Genomic DNA, 11838 nt, shown 5'->3' on the forward strand with positions numbered 1-11838 from the left:
ATAGCCAACTGCTCTCTCAAACACACACACATAAACACACACACATAAACACACACACATAAACACACACACATAAACACACACACATAAACACACACACATAAACACACACACATAAACACACACACAGAAGGAAGAAGAATCAAAAGGACAAAAATCATACTTTTGTTTGCTTTATTAAAAAAAAAAAAAAAAAAACAGATGGAAGCCTTGCGAAGTGCCCCAAACTGTCTTTAGGTAGGCTTTGTCCTTCTGAAATGTGGCTCTTTGTGAGCCCAAATGCAGGATGCAGGACTCCCTCTGCCAGGAAGGGGGGGGCTGCTTTCTGAGGTGGCTGTGTATCTTGGAAGACAACGGAAAGGCATGAGGCCAGCTCCCCAAGCCAGCATGGGTGGGGGGCCGAGAACATTCCATCAGAGTCAGTCATGAGGCTCGTGGCGGGAGGGGTCCTCTTGGCAGGGACCCCACAATCTGTGTTGCTTTAACTCAATAGTGTTAAGGCTCCATGCTGGGTAGACAAACCTAGTGTGGCCCCTCCAACTCTCTGGACCATGAAGGACACTGTACAACCAGTTACATACACACATTTGAGGCCAGTCACCTGTCAGGTGTGAAGGGGCACAGCTGAGGGCAGGGATGAGGCAGGAGTAACAGATCTGGGCTGGACAGGCAGTGGCTGGGACCCCCTCAGTGGGTGAGGGGTGTCCTGGGGACATGTTATCAGCAGGTGGAAGACACCCCTGCCCCACCTACTTCACACCTGCATGTTCCCACTTCTCTGACCTCCTCAGCGCAGTGCCTCCCGCCCCCAAAGCTTTGTCCAGGCCCTGTGTGGGGACCTTTTTTGGAGAAAGGGTCTTTGCTGATGGTGGTGGTTAGTTCCATGTGCTAGCCTGGTTGGGCTAAGGTTGCTTGTGAGCCATTGCTGTGGGCATGCCTGGGAGAGGTTCTGAGCACGGTGAACTTCAGGCTCCATGAGTGGCATAGGGAGGGTCCACCCTTCTCAGTGGGCGTGGGGATGCTATGCAGAAGAGGAAGGCAGAGGAAAGGTAAATCTCCCCCACCTCTTTCTGGAGCTGGAGCTGAGAGTCCAGCATCTGCTTTCTCCTCTTATCGTCAGAGCCCCTGGTCCTCAGGCTTCTGGACTCAGGCTCCACTAGAAACCCCTTCCCAGAGCCTGCACCACACTGCTTGAACTATTATCCTCCAAAACCATGAGCTAACGTACCTCTTTTGCTTATACAGCATCCAGCATTGGGCATTTCACTACAGCAACGGAGATGGGCTGAATGGATGCACGAATGCCTCGGGGTTGCCCCAGCTTCAGGTTGCACCCTAACTCGGCAGCCCTGGTCCCACCCTCCCAATACAGCGGGCAAGCAATAGACAGGAACTCTTTCCTGGGCACAGACATCGCCACCCACGGCTCCTCCTGTCCTCCAGCCTGCTGCTGGACACACTGACAGTGAAGTACACAGACATCTTCCCTCCCACGGTGGCCTCAGGAACACTGTCCTCTCTGCTGCCACCCCAGAGCCTGCCCCAGCCTTGGTCTCACCCTGGTGTGAGCCTGACCCTGTCTGTCTGTCTTCATGTCACTCTCTCAGGCCCTCACTGACCTAGAAACAAAGTTGCCTCCATCTCCATGCTCTCCAGGGTAAGAGCGGCAGGACTCACAGCCAGTGGCTTTTTCCAAGGAACTCTCCCCAGGGTCTCACCCCGATCCCCGCTGCCTGGCTCTTCTGACTCAATGCTGCTTCACACAGTCATGCCTTTTGACTTTGGCTATTTTTGTCATGGTTGCTTTTTGAGACAGAGGCTCACTACGAAGCTCCAGCCGGCCTCAAACTCATGAGCCTCCTGCCACGGCATCCTGAGTGCTGGGTCGGCAGCACCAGTGGGTCTATTTCTTCTGAGAAGCTGTCCAGCGGCTTCTTTTTTTTTTTTTTTTTTTTTTGGTTTTTCGAGACAGGGTTTCTCTGTGTAGCTTTGCGCCTTTCCTGGAACTCGCTTTGGAGACCAGGCTGGCCTCGAACTCACAGAGATCCGCCTGGCTCTGCCTCCCGAGTGCTGGGATTAAAGGCGTGCGCCACCACCGCCCGGCCCCAGCGGCTTCTTATATCGACACCATAGCCAAGATGGATACCAGGGACACAGTTTCCCTGACGCTTGACCACGGCATCACAGGGCCTAACTGCGTGGCCAGCTCAAGGCGCTGGACCTGGAGTTCATGGCTGTGTGGGTAGGGTCCCACAGATCTTCATAGCCTTCTCCAGGCATCTAAGGAGACTCTACTGTGTGTGTGTGAAGTATGGCCGGTTCCCTAGTTATTCTAGTCTCCTCTGTTTGCTGGGTCTCTGGAGCCTTGGACGGTCATCTAGGTGGTTCAGGGGCATGGGGATATTGAAGGCTGGGCAGCCCAATGCCCGCGAGTGTGTTCTGGCCTCTATGGTTACAAAGCAGGGGTTGGTGGGCACGTCTTCAGCGGCCATCAAGCTTCCAATGAAGAAGAGGTCTGGATCACAGTACAGTTGGGGTCCCTCTGCTCTTTGCACTTAGGTGGCCTACACATCCTCTGTGACTCTGTACTGCATGACCGTCCCCACTCAGCTTCAAGGAGGCTCCCAGGCATGGTAGCCAGACCCATGAGACTAGACGAGGCCATCCTGGCATCACCCTCATACCTGCACCCTGACCTCTGACATCTCCAGGCTCAGCTGCTCTGGGGTGGCCCTGCCCTGGACCCTCTGTTTGGCAACTTCAGACACCTCACCTGTCGAGGAACAGCAGCTCTGACCCTGTCACTTACTTCCTGTAGGCACTCGGAGCCAGCAGAGGCTGCAGGAGCCATCAGGGACCACGATAATGCCCCCCCAAAGGCTGCAGTGAGGTGGTCGTCTTCTATCTGTACCCTGACACCTGGCTGTCAGCTGCCCCTTCTCACCCGCTGCAGTGGCCTGAGTCCACAATCAGCCATCATGGTCCCGACTCACAGCTGTCTGCCTCCCCCACACTGGGCACCCTGTGGTCACTAACTGGTAGTTGATTAGCATGGGTCAGGTCTGGGGTAAGGGGATGCAAGAGCCAGTGTGTGTTGGGATGGCCCAGCTTCCCTGTCAACCTGACTGGATTTAGGAATATCTGTGAGGGAGTTTCCAGAGAGGCTTAGCAGGAAGAAGACCCACATTGACCGTGAGTGGCACCATCTCATCAGCTGGGGCCCCAGACTGAATAAACAAACTGAGCACCGGCAATCATCTCTCTCTGCTCCCTGAGGATGCGATGTGACCAGCTGCCTGGAATTCCTGCCACCACGTCTTCCCACCATGATCGACAGTGAACCAAAATAAACCTTTCTTTCTTTTTTTTCTTCCTTTCTTTTCTTCTCCCCTACCCTCCCCAACAGGGTTTCTCAATGTAACAGTCCTGGCTATCATGGACCTGGCTCTGTAGACCAAGCTGGCCTCGAACTCACAAAGACCCGCCTGCCTCTGCCTCCCGAGTGCTGGGACTAGAGGTATGGGCCATCGTTGCCAGACAACCCTTCCTTTCCTAAGTTTCTTTCATGGGGCTTTTTGTCGCAGCAACAGGAAGTGGCTGAGGGGGTAGACAGAGGACATAGGCGGGTTCCACTGAAGTCCTGGTGGCCAGGAAGGCACCCAGGCCAGGCGGCCAGGCCAGGCTTCCTGGTCCCTGACAGGTGCTGGGCCCTGTGTGAGGTGCTCATTCCTCAGTTCCTGGATCATGGTGAGATCTCGGTGGTACTGGGAGAGCAGCTGGGACAGGGCAATGGGGGCGGGGGAGGGGGGGACCCCGGGGGTGATCTAGTTATCAACCAGCACAGGTGCATCCATCAGGGGCCTCCAGGGCCTGACTGTCAGCCAAACGGCAGCACAGGAGAGCAGCCAAGAACTGGAAGGAGTTCAGTGATCTGAGTGGGACAGATGGCCGGCACAGGGGGACAGCAGGGCCTGGCAGGGGCCTGTGCAGGCAGCGGACAAGCTTCGCTGGCCACTTCTCTTACCCTGCATGACAGGAGAGAGGGGCAGGGTGGGATCTGTGTTTTCTAGAGGAACAGCCAGGGTGGGGAGTGGCCAGAAGGGAAGGAGTCTCCCAGGCCATGTATTCTACCACACCGGGCCACGGCTCTGCCGGTTCCACCCACCAGGAGGCCTGCAGACCAGGAGCAGGGCAGCTGGTGAGTGGTCCCCAAGACATATACCATAACCCACTAGACACCTGACATCATGCCCAGGCCATACATACAGCAGGCATTTCATGTGTGCTTGATTGTGTAAACATGCTGCTTTCCTGGGCTGAGCCCGATTGCTCGCGGCCCCTTTGCACATGGACTGTGAGTTCATCTCAATGCCTCCTTTGAGACCCTTCTTGTCCCTCCTGCACAGGCCTTGTCTGCAGCCTGCATGGTCTCCCCGTATGTCTTCTACCACTTCCTGCTCCCTCCTCCACTATGCCTCAGGACCTTTGCACCTGCTGCTTCCACTTCCCAGCATGCTCCTGTGTGCACAGATCCCACCCTCACTTTCTTTTTTTTGTTGTTGTTGTTGTTTTTAGGTTTCTTTTCAAGACAGGGTTTCTCTGTGTAACACTCCTGGCCATTCCGGAACTCACTATGTAGACCAGGCTGGCCTCCAGAGATCCACCCGCCTCTGCCTCCCAAGTGCTGGGCGTGAACCACCATGCCCAGCTCCACCCTCTCTTCCTACAGGTCACAGTTAAAGATCTCCTTTTTAGTGAGGCCTTTCCTGACCACCTTCTATGAATTAGTGTAACATACATGCATGCACTCACATACACACACACACACACACACACACACACACACACACACACACGCACATATGCATGCACGCATTCACACATGAATGTGCACACATGCATGTACACATGTGCACAAGCTCACACATTCCTTGCCCCTCCCACCTGCTTCACTGACCCCCTGCATCTATCACTATCCAATGATCTCCATGTTTTCACATTCACAGAACAGGGAGCACATCTGATTTGGTCATTGCCTTGCTCAGGCGTAAGACAGTGCCTGACGGAGAAGTGCTCAGGCATGCAGGGAGGGAGGAAAGAAGAGCAAAAGGCAGGACACACTCTGTCTCCAAGATGGTCCTCCTCCAATATAGCCTAAGCACCAGCGGGATCGCCCACGCTCCCACCGACATGTGTGTCTGCTGAAGTGAGGGTAGATAGTGAGGCCTGTGGGTACTAGCTTCTGCTCCCCACCTCTCATGCATCTTCAGTACCTGTAGGTGGATATTTCTGTCCTGCCAGCCCGCTCCCAAATAAACACACAGAGACTTCTTATTAATTATGAAGGTTCAGCCGATAGCTTAGGCTTGTTACTAACTAGCTCTTACAACTTAAATTAACCCCTATTCTATGCTGTGCCACGTGGTGGTACCTTTTTCCAGCAAGCCGTGTTCATCTTACTTCTCTCTGCCTCTCCTGGTGACTCCTTCTTCCCTGAACTCTCTTCTTGTCCACAAGTCCCTCCTATCCTCTACCTGCCCAGCTACTGGCCAGTCAGCTCTTTATTAACCAGCAAGAGTAATACATATTCACAGTATACAAATAGATTGTTCCACAGCATGTACCCTCTGAGCAAAGGTCAAACTTGAGATGGAGGCCTGATTCCTCAACTTTACCCAGATGGCAAGAGCACATCATCAAAAACATCTGCCATGGGCCAGGCAGTATTCAGGAGCAGAGGCTGGTGGATCACTGTAGAATGGAGGCCGACCTGGTCTACATAGGGAGTTGCAGGCCAGCTGGGGCTGTACAGTGAAACCCTGCCTCAAAAACAAAGAAACAAAAAAGGGAACATGGCTCTTCAACTTTGAGATTTGTTGCTTTGTGGTTGATTACGCCACTCCAAACAACCTAAAATTGGGTTATGTATTTTTTTTTTTTTTTTTTTTTGGTTTTTCAAGACAGGATTTCTCTGTGTAGCTTTGCGCCTTTCCTGGAACTTACTTTGGAGACCAGGCTGGCCTCAAACTCACAAAGATCCACCTGCCTCTGCCTCCCAAATGCTGGGATTAAAGGCATGCGCCACCACTGCCTGGCAGGGTTATGTCTTTTTAAAAATATCTTTTTCATTTATTTTATGTATACAGGTGTTTTGCCTGCAAGTATGTCTGTGCACCATGTGCGGGCCTCATGCCCACAGAGGCCCAAGAGAGCATTAGATCCACTGGAACTAGAGTTACAGTTATGAGCCACCATGTGTTTGCTGGAAATCGAACCCAAGTCCTTTGGAAGAGTAGCCAGTGCTCTTTAGCCTTGAGCCATGGCCTCTCTAGCCCCTGTGTTGTGGAATATTAGCTGGAGATGTGTTACATTCATTTATGCTGTGGAACATTTGTTTAACATGCAAGGATGTGTTGCCTTTTTCTTTTCTTTTTTTTTTTTTTGAGTGATTATTTTATTTTTTTTTTTTCTTTTTTCTTTTTTTTTTTGTGATATATATTTTTTATTTTACAATACCATTCAGTTCTACATATCAGCCATGGGTTCCCCTATTCTCCCCCCTCCCACGCCCTCCCCTTACCCCCAGCCCACCCTCCATTCCCACCTCCTCCAGGACAAGTCCTCCCCCGAGGACTGTGATCAACTTTTTAGACTCAGTCCAGGGAGGTCCAGTCCCTTCCTCCCAGACTAAGCCAAGTGTCCCTGCATAAGTTCCTGGTTTCAAACAGCCAACTCATGGAATGAGCACAGGACTTGGTCCCACTGCCTAGATGCCTTCCAAACTGATCAAGCCAATCAACTGTCTCACCTATTCAGAGGGCCTGATCCAGCTGGGAGCCCCTCAGCCTTTGGTTCATAGTTCATGTGTTTCCATTCATTTGGTGTTGCCTTTTTCTATGTTGCATTGTTTAACTCTGTGAAGCTGTGTTACTGTGCCTGCCTAAAACACCTGATGGTCTAATAAAGAGCTGAACGGCCAATAGCGAGGCAGGAAAAAGGATAGGCGGGGCTGGCAGGCCAAGAGAATAAAAGGAGGAATCTGGGAAGAGGGGACTGAGGAAGGAAAAATAAGAGAAGAGAGAGAATACCAGGGTAGCCAGCCACACAGCCAGACATGGAGTAAGAAGTAAAGAAAAAGGTATATAGAAATACCAAAGCCCAGAGGCAAGAGGTCGACAGGATAATTTAAGAAAAGCTGGCTAGAAATAAGCCAAGCTAAGGCTGGGCATTCATAAGTAAGTATAATACTCCATGTGTGATTATTTGGGAGCTGGGTGGTGGGCCCCCAAAAGAGTAAAAGAGTAAAAAAATCCAATAACTATACCCCTGAGCTGTGACTTCGAAATTATACCCACCACCGCAGCAAGTGGCTCTACAAGCAGCGACTCTCCTGCCCAGTCAGCACTCATAGTCCACAGCTGAGCAGCAGGGTAGCCCTCACAGAGGGGCTGCGGGGACTGAGGACAAGGACTTCTCAGCTCCCACGAGTACCTGGGCCTGTCTGCTGCCCTCTCTTAGTCTCCATTTTCTCTCTTTGGAGCAGGAATGGTCCTCTGTCCCGTCCTCTCCCGCCTATGAGTGAAGAAAACATCCCAGGACATGTGTCAGTCGGTCATTGGCACTGGACGGGACTCCAGGCTACCTGGAGATGGGGTGCTAAGGTGGCCTAGAGCTCAGGCCACAGAATACGGCCACAGCCCAGCCCTGCCTGAGTACCCTCCTCCATCTTGCCTCTGCATCCACCAAGGATGTCAACCCAAGGGTGAGAGTCTGTCCAAATCAGCCTCTGGTCCCTGGCTTCTGTACCTCCTGTAGTTAATATTCCCCAGCGGGGCTCTACCCAAGTCTGAACCTGGAAATCCACTTTAGACAGGAACAGCCAGGGGGAATGGGGAGACCAAGGTGGCCAGGGAAGGCCATATGCTGTCTGTCCTGGCCCGCAGCCTCCCATATTGCCAAATGCCATCAACCTTATTGACATCAGTGAACAATCTGGAACTCTCCAGAACCTTTGGGGCTGAGACTTCCCAGCAGCGGTTATGAGTTCCCACTGCAAGTCCCAGGTCCAACCACATATGCATACTGTCCAGCCTCCCCACCCGTCCATCGGGACAAGAGGCAGGTGATGGGAGCTGTCACTCCTGAACAAAGGCCCCTCCTCATCTATCTGGCCTGGTAATTTCCTTTGACTTCCTGGGTCTTCCTGGGTGACAACCTTCTCCACAGGGTGGTCACCAGGGGTTTTCTGAAACACGACATCTACCTCCCCTTCCTGCTCCCTGTGAGGCCCAGTCTGCTCCCGAGGGACAGTCTTCCATACACAACCTCCACCATCAATGGCAGCATCGAACTGTGACATTATAGAACTGAGGAGGCTGAGGGGGACAAGCATGGGTGAGAGTCAGTCAGAGGCCAAGTGAAGATCCATCAGAGAAGAAGAGGCCACACGGGAGTTAGGACAGAGAGCTTGAGGTCTTGGCGGGGTCAGCAGAGTGAGTGGAAGGTCCGAGAGAAAGTCCAGAATGTTTAGAAGTCAGGGCAAAGAGGAAGTGTCAAAGCCAGCTGTGGGGTCACACCTGTAATCCCAGTGCTTGGGAGGTACAGGGAGGAGGATAAGGAGTCAGGGTCATCCTTGATGTCTTAGTCACTGTTCTCTTGCTGTGAAGAGACACCGTGACCAAGGCAACTTACAAAAGGAAGCATTTAATTGGGGGCTTGCTCACAGTTTCAGTTCACAGCATCTCTGCAGTTCTCAACAGTCCCAAAGCAGAAGCAACCACTCTCCACCTACAGGTGGATGAATTGAAAACCTGTGGTATGTCCACACAATAGGCTGTTACTTGGCAATAAAAAGGAACAAGACTGATGCATAACACAACCTGGGCAAAACTTGAACACAGGATGCCAAGTAAGATAACTCAGAGGCAAAGGGCTGTGTACTCAATGACGTTTCCAGGTCTGTTTTCAAGTACAGGAGGTGGACCCATGGTTCCTGGGACTGTAGGAAGGCAAAGGGATTAAGCACAGACTACAGCTTTTGTGGGAGGCGGGGACGGACTAAGAGTGCCCAGGACTCTACCTATTAACTCCTGTAGGGTCCTGCACTCTCGAGGGTGAACTGTGTGGTGGGGGTCATCACTGCTCTTTGGAGAAGCTTCATGACGGTTCCTCCTGGCAGCAGAGGGTCGGGAGAGGGCTGAGCTGGGAATCTAGTAGGGAAGGACAGTCAACCAGCCCAGCAGAGAAGCAGGGAAGGTGTACAGCCTTGCCACACTGACGGCCAGCTTTGTTTGCTGTCGCCGGATGCTAAGGAGCGTTGGGCCTGGGGAGCATTCAGTGATGGAGGTTCTCAGTACGTCCAGATCCTGTCCTGGGAAAGAGTCACATCTCTGCCTGCCCACTAGAGGTCCACGGGCCTGCTCCACATTTCCTTCACTCGCAGAAGTTTCCAGACCAAATAAGGCTGCGGCTCTTGCCAAGCTCCTGGCGCAGACTGCAATTCCCTGTAAGTGCCAAGGTTGTCACTTGGGCCGGGAACCTCCTGAAGGAGTTGTGTGCCCAGCAGCCCACTGGGGCCACCCCTCTGGGCAATGCCACAGAGGCACGCTGGTGATCTTTGACCAGCAGGGGCAGCATTGTGTTTTGGAACTGTAGCCACCTCAGCACCCTGCATAGTGGCTTTGCCAGAGACCAATGTCACCAGAGCCTGGCACTAGATTTTCTCTAACCGTCACAACTGTCCCATGAGGTGGGTCCCGCAATGCCCCATTTTACAAATGAGGAATACCTGGGGCTGCAGTATGAGGAGTAAAGCCCCTCTCCACCAAGGAGGCAGGGCCACCTGGGCACCTCCACAAGAAACTTCTCACTCCTCACGAACGGAAGCTCTGTGAGCCACGCCCTCCTGGGAGGCTGTCCTGGGGACCCAGCGCTCACAGTGGCCGGGCCAGACATCTGGCTGCCTTTGCCATTTCCTGGGCTAACCTGCCCAGCAAGGCTACAGGACATTTTTTTTCAAGCAATCAGACACAGACATTTTCTTAATGAGGGCTCTCTGGGATGAGACATGGAAACTTTTAACTCAGCCACCTTTGATGCCAGCAGTTTAAGGCGCAGCAGTCAAGGTGAGGATGATCCACAAGAGGCTTGTGGGGTGTGGAGACATGGTGCATTCCCTGGCATGGAGACCTGCGTACAGGACCCAAGCCACGCTTTTTACTGCCAAGAGAGGCACAGCCATTCTCCTACCCTGCTTAGTAGAGGGACAGGCAATCATGTGTGTGTGTGTGCATGGGGTCGGGGGTGGGGTTACCTGCAGAAGTCACACACTGGCGTGATGGTGTTGACATTACTAGGACTCTGCATCTTCCCAGGCCCCAGCCTGTGCTAGCCTAGCTCCTCCTGGAGGGCCATGCATGGGAGCCGCTCCCGGTGGCAACATGAGATCTGGTCTTTCTCAGTGGACAGGGACACTGGATCGGCACAACCGCCATACCAGAATGCACAGACCCAGTAAGACACAGACGTGTTAGGCCGGGGAAACAGCTCAGCGGGTTAACTGCTGCTCAAGCACCAGAACCGGAGTTTGGATCTCCAGACCCATGAAAAAGCCAGTCGTGGAGGGGAAGATGCCTGCCGCCAAGGCCGATGGCCCGAGTGACTCCTGGGAACCGCACTGTGGAAGCGGGGAACTGACTCTTGCAGTTGTTACTCCCACACATGTGCCCCTTCTCCATCACACACACACACACACACACACACACACACACACACACACACACACACACAGGTATTTTTTTGAAGATGTACAGCTACAGGCACAACTGGACCAGCAAAGTGCCTTTGGCAGCAAGGCACAGAAACCCAAGGTGGACTCTGTTCAGCCAAAAAGGGACTTACTAGTTTAGAATGCAGGGAAGGATGGAGGTTGGGTGTGGCTAGATCCAGGGGCTCCAACCCTGTCACCAGGTCAACCCCCAGCCTCACTGGGAGGGCTGTTTCTCTTCGGATCCCTTCCCTTCTACAGACAGCCTTCTAGAAGGCAGGCAGGGTGGCCGCTGGCCTCCAACACGAGAGCTGGCGTCTGGCCTCCAGTGGACATGTCAGCACTGGAGCAGAACTGGCTGGTCCTGTTGGAGTCTGGTCTATCCCTGAGCTCAATCCTGGGGCTCCATCAGGGCTCATACCCACAGGTCAGGGGGGCCGGGCAGCTTCTACCCTGAGCTCTGCAACCCTGGAGTAACACTTCCACATGGCACGGCATTCCCACTGCATCTTGGGAAGAGCACAGCTCGCCGTTCTTGGGATGCATGTAATGCCCAGCGCTGCACCGGTGGCAGTCCAGCTGCAGTTCCAACACTGACTGAGCTCCGCACTGGAGTGTAATGCAGCCTCAGCCATGTCCCCTTCCCAACAGACACCATGCATGGACACAAGCAAGGAAGGCAACCATGAGCTCAGGAGGGGGGTGGTGTCATATGACTTCTTCTGGGACGATCTCACCCCAGCGAGACAGATCACTGCAGACCAAAGGAAGGATTCTGTCCGAGTCTAATTGGGTGAATGGGTGAGTACTGGCTTTAGGAGCATGGGTGACTCTGTACTGCCTGGAAGTCCCCTGGGCATGGGTGACTCAACAGCAGCTGTAGCATCTGGAAGTCCCCTTGGGGGACATATGGGCAGTTGCATTACCTAAGAGTTCCCCCGCCAGCCAACTGTTTGCCTCTTAAACAACCTCAAGAGGGGAGGGGTCTTGGGAGACCTTAGGCAGGGGGCTGTTAGGGAACCCTGTCTCCTGAGGTCTTGTGCACATATTATAGCTGTTCTGGTTCAGGTGGC

The sequence above is a fragment of the Peromyscus maniculatus genome, chromosome 1, assembly GCF_049852395.1.
Source record: "Peromyscus maniculatus bairdii isolate BWxNUB_F1_BW_parent chromosome 1, HU_Pman_BW_mat_3.1, whole genome shotgun sequence".
Lineage (NCBI taxonomy): Eukaryota > Metazoa > Chordata > Mammalia > Rodentia > Cricetidae > Peromyscus > Peromyscus maniculatus.